This window comes from Camellia sinensis, chromosome 12 (genome assembly GCF_055761805.1).
Source record: "Camellia sinensis isolate YWXY chromosome 12, ASM5576180v1, whole genome shotgun sequence".
In the NCBI taxonomy this organism is placed as follows: domain Eukaryota; kingdom Viridiplantae; phylum Streptophyta; class Magnoliopsida; order Ericales; family Theaceae; genus Camellia; species Camellia sinensis.
The window spans coordinates 164,717,445-164,723,444 of NC_138972.1; positions in this window are offsets into that span (position 1 = coordinate 164,717,445).

Genomic DNA, 6,000 nt, shown 5'->3' on the forward strand with positions numbered 1-6,000 from the left:
AATAAAGTACAAAAGCTTAAAGAATCAATTTTAGTGTTAATTTCACTTGGGGCTCTTGTAATTTCATCAAAAATATGCTTACATCTATCAGTTTTTAATTGTGATAGTTATTATTATTATTATTATTATTATTATTATTATTATTATTATTGTTATTATTTATTTTTTGATTTTGTTTTTTGTTTTTGTATTGTTTTTCTGACCAAGGAATGGGGTTACAAGGCATCGAGACTCGAGTTATACTGCGACACGTGTGGCTTTCCTTTCTTTATTTTTACCGATTAAAAAAAACACAAAAATGATCCAACAAATTATGTAATTAAATCAATCAATTGAAGGTGGTGAAATAAAATGTAGTTTAGTTCAGAAAGTTAAAGTCATGTTGAAATATAATTTTGTAGTGTAGTTCATGAAGTTAAAGTCATATTGAATTATAGTTTTGTCCTTGAAATTACTTTATTTTAAAATTTCAATAAAACAAATGAGTAAAAAGGCAAAATTGCCACAAAATCAGCTTCCACCAAATACACTCAATCTAATACCACACAAGTTACAAGTGATGTTCTTTTTGGACAATTAATGTTTTGTAATAGCAAAACTCTATGTTTTGTTTCTTTTTTTTTTTTTTTTGGGAGGGGGGTGGGGGGGTTATGTTTTCCTTTTCTGTTTTTATTTTTGAAAAACAGATCCTATTGGCAAGTAAGAATTAGTGTCAAAACAGCTTCAAATTAAATAGCTTACTTACCTCATCCATGAAAGTGGGAAATTCTCATAGTCATGCATGGTCATCAGATTGTGATGGACGAGGTTTACTGTAGGATGACAAGTGTCCCAGTGGGCTGAAACTATGAGAATTGATTTGGGTTTGGGCAGTCTTACCATCACCTCCTCCTTCCAGCTTTTCAAAAAAGGCCTTGATGGGGTGCTCTCCACTGAATTCCTCAACATCGCATGAGGGATGAAGAATGTATCCATCATTGGCATCTCCATTTTTCACACAATCACAACCAACGAGACAGTGACAAAGAGAGAGAGAGTTGGAGTTGGGGGATTATTGAAAGCGTATCCTATAGAACCACCGAGTGGTTGATTCAGTGGTAACTAGTAAGTACTTCCACTTCTTCGCTTAATGTTTGGATTTAACCTTTCATAACTTTCTTTTGTTTTTGTTTTTGTTTTTGTTTTTTTTTTCCATAATTTGATGTCCGAGCCAATTTACGTGTATCTCAAATAATTTTAGAAGATTAATTCTACCGCACACTTGCGGATATCCCATTTAAAATCAGAGTAAACATCCTATATGGACTGGCCTTAAAAAACTTATTGCAGAGTATTGAACTTGAGACTAGAGGGATAGTAGTTCATATTTCCAATTCAATGATTTTTTATTTTTTTATTTTTTTTGTGGTTGGAAATTTATAATCCCTAATTGCGTAAAATGAAAGAGAAAAGTTTGTGCAATCTTTCATTTCCTCTTACATAAAAAATAAAAATAAAAATTAATTACATTTTTTGTTCATAAAGAATGAGTTTGTTTTATTTTTATCTCTAATATTTAAATTGCAATTTTTATACATTGAAAACTAAATAAACCCATATTAAATAGGATACTCAGTCCAAAAGTTTAAATTTTAATTTTGTTTATCCAAAAATCCAGTCACTGAAACACTTTGGTCAAAAAGACAAATTCAAACAAAATGACTAAAATATCATTCTTTATATATATATCATATATGGTCCAAATCCTACCATCTCTCTCTCTCTCTCTCCCCTTCCTTCTTCCTTCTCCTTTCTCTCTACCCTCTGCATCCGAAGTTGTCGCATCCTCTAACGCCACTGCCATCGTGTTGCTTCTCGCCGTCGTGAGATCTCACCGGAAAGCTTCAACAAGTTTTCTCTTCCTTCACTTTCACCGACAAGGTGGTCGCTAGCGATTCTAGACATGAGTGAAAGGGAGATCAATAGGAAAGACCAATACCATACAGATCTGAGAAAGATGGTTGAAGATCTAAGCGATTCATTCTGTGAGATCTCACCAAAAAGCTTTGGAAGATGGCAAGATCAACCCCACTATCATCCTCGCTCCTATCTGTTCTCTCTCTCTCTCTCTCTCTCTCTCTCTCTCTCTCTCTATCTCTCTCTGTATATTATCGCTCACTTATCAGATTTGAAGGTGAGTGATGTAGTATAATGGTGATCTCAAACACACACACACACTCTCTTCTTGTTATTGTTGTTGAATCTTCATCTTCAGATCTGAATATCTATATCAGATTTGAATATGCTATTGCTATTGCTAAATATGCTATTTCCTAGATCTGCAGATCTATTTCATTGGAAGTATCTATCTAAAATATGAGGGTTTCACACGAGTTCAACAAATCTGTTTATTTTATTTTATTTGTTTTTTGATGTTGTTGTTGATGATGATGAATGAATAGGATTTGGTGATGAGATCAACAAATCTGTTTATTTTATTTTATTTTTTCAGTTTTTTGATGTTGTTGATATTGATGATGATGATGATGATGAACAGATAGGATTTGGTGAACAACTTCTCGAGATGATGGACAAATAGGATTTGTACAGATTGTGAATCTTCACTACATGAGAACAAATTAATGCTATTGAACAGATAAATTTTAAACAGGTAGAAGATTGGACAGATAGAAAATTTATACAAAATTTGGACACATAGAAAATGTACACAAATAAAATTTGGACATATAGAAAAAATTTAAATAGAGACAAAAAATTTAGATAACAAATTTGAACAGATAAATATAAATTTGAAAAGATAGTCAACAAAAAGTCAAATAAATAATTTAAAAAAAAAAGGTCTAGAGATAAAATTGGAAACAAAATATTTTTTAGGACTTCTTACCAAACTATTTCACAAAATATGGATCTCTTACTAATATAATATATCCCATGGGCCTAATACCTTTTACACTCTTTAGATTGAATTTATTACTAATTTTCTCATTTAAATATTAAAGACCAAATTAAAACATTTTAAAAATTAAATTGATATAATTTAAATATTAGAGACCAAAATAATATTAGACTCATAGTTCGAGAACTCAAAATGTAATTAATCCCATAAAAAACACACACTCGCAAAAAGAGCTTCTACATTATCATTTATGCTATAAGGACGGTCTCATGTGACCTTACTTTATCTAAATATATTAGTGTTTGAGTAATGATATACAATTAAAAAATTTATACATAATGATATGGTTTATTGTGCACATTTTACTTCAAAATAAAATACCATTAAAGATGAATTTATTTATAATAACGACATTACTACATCATTTTTTTTTTAAAAAAAAAAAATTGTATGATTTTCATGTATGAATAAAGTTTTCCTTAGGTTGTATTTGATTAGAGAATTTGATGAGGGAAATGGAAAGGGAAAATAAAATGCAATGACAGTTTTTATTTGATTATAACGGAAAATATAAGGAAAAAGAAAGTGAGAGAGAAATGCAGCTCTACTTTTTGTCTTTTAGTTCACTTAGGGTATTTTCTTTCCCCATTTTTCAACTTAACTAAACATAACTTAGAATTCGAATCCTATCAATTTTTTTTTCTCATTTTCTTGCTATTTTCTCTTCCATTTCCATTTTGATTTCCCTCATTAAATCTTCCAATTAAACATAGTTTCAGTATTTTGTTCTAAGTTTAGTTTATGTTCTTGACTATGTATCAAACTCATGCATTTCACATTCTTATGGTAATTGATTTCCAAAATGTGATACAAGATCACGTGTAGGAATTAAAAATTAGAAACAACAATCACGAGAACTCTTAAATAATTTTATTAAATTCAAATATTACAGAATAATAAGAACACAATAAAGAAACACATCAACGAAAAATAAATAAATAATAATAATAATAATAATAATAATAATAATAATAAAAATAATAAAAAATAAATAAATAATAAAAATTCAAAATATATATGTCACCCTAACTGATATTTAAAATTATGATTAATTATACTTTTCATCCTTATAGTTTGGCTCAAATTATAGTTTTAATTTGAACAATTTGGTTTATAAATTTTAAATCTAATTTCAATTTGGTCATTTGGTTTGAATGAAGGTTAAAATTAATAATAGATTTCAATTTGATTCTTTTGTCTAAATTTGAGGTTAATATTAACAATTTTGACATACTTATCAATTTTCTAAGGTGTACACATAGACAAAATTAACAAAAATTTAGATGGAAGGAGTAAATTAACAACTGTAAGCACCCCATTTTTTACCGTCCTCAAGACTTGGACGTCACCGTTTGAGCACTCGGTGATCATTCTCGTTCGTGTTCGTCTTGAGTTCCCGGAGGTCTCGGCTACGCGCCTTGCCTCAAGATCTCTCGGCTCGACTGTTTTGTGCCTGGTTTTGCACCAAACACTTGTGTTTTTGCTTTGGAGGGCAGGGAATGGCTTTTGGGCCATCCCCACACTCCACCGGCCATGGCTTGAGGCCACCGGCTGTGTTTTGTTGCCATCGGCCAAATATTTGGCCGACCGGCACTCTAGATGGTCGACCGGCCATCTATTTTGGTCGAATTGCATTTTAGGCTGGCCGATCACTGTTCATCTGCTTTTGCAGATATTTTTGTGCCAGCTGTGATAGCACCCACCTTTGCTCCCCTCCATACAGTGTATGGAGGGATTTCCCTCTTGGATGGCTTACTTGAGAAGCTTTACAAGAGGGAAGTTCTATAAAGAGGGGCCTTTTCTCCCTCTTTTAGGTTAGACAATATTTTCAGAGGGTTCTAGTTTTAGGGTTTGAGTTGTGTATCTATCCTATATCTATATCTCCCTCTTGTGTTTTGTGTGTGTTTTGTCTTACTTTTGTGCATAAACACCCACCATCACACCTTCTTTTAACTACTGAGGTACTAAGAGGATGTTCTTGAAGTTTTTGGCTGGTTTTGAGCTTAGAGAAGCTGCTGGACCATTGTTTGTGAAGAGGGTCATCAAGGGTAAGAACTTCACCCTTTATTCCCCATTCTTGCATAGTCTTTTTGCCTATCTGGAAACTGTTTTTGAGCTTAACATATAACATAGAAAAGTCTTGTTTTTATCTGCCCTAAATAGTTTCTTAAGGGTGTTTTAAGCTTTGGGATTGTTTGACCCTTCTTAAGGCTTGTTTGGCCCTTGTTTTGTGCCATTTCGGTTGAGCTCCGGGACCATTGTGTTTGGGCCTCCTCACCACTGAAATCGTGAGGGATTTCAGTGATGAGTATGGTGCCTTGAGGTCCTAAGAAGGAGAGGGCCACCCCCTCTCCTTGTTGTCCTTCAAAAGGGCCATTTTTTGCCTCTTTAGTGAGCATCATGTTTAGGTTCATGTTGGCCATGCCTTGACTGATATTTATGCTTATTATGTCATGATATAGCTTTTTTTAAGTTGGTTTTGGTACATCATGCTTGCTTAGCATACATGCCTTGTAATGCCATAATTTGCCTCAATACATGCATAGCGTTTAGACTACCATGCTTATGTGTTTTGGCTAAGCTTTGTGAAGCTTACATGCATATTTTGATGTGCTAAGGGATTGTTTTAGGTCATTTGAGTCATTCATGTCTTGCTTTGTATAGCTACCATGCAATCCCTTTTGAATGCCTTAAGCTTTGGCCTCTCTAGCATGCCATCCTTGCTTTGTTTCAGTGGTTTGGAATCACTTGGTATGTTATTTCAGACCTCATGATGTGCTTATATGCTTGCATTTTCCATCCCTTTCATGCTTTGAAGAGTTGATGGCTTATGCTCCATGTTTAGGCCCTTGTTGATGCATATTTGTGTGTGTGTTTTCATGCCTTTGTCGCATCATCTTGGCCACTAATTTTGGCATGTTTGAGGGCTACCTAAATTAGTTTAAGTCCACCCCTTTGCATGTTGTGGCATGCTCACTTTGTGTGTTGTTGCATACTAGTGTGTTGTTGCATGATTGAATGAAGTCACATGTTTGCTTACATGC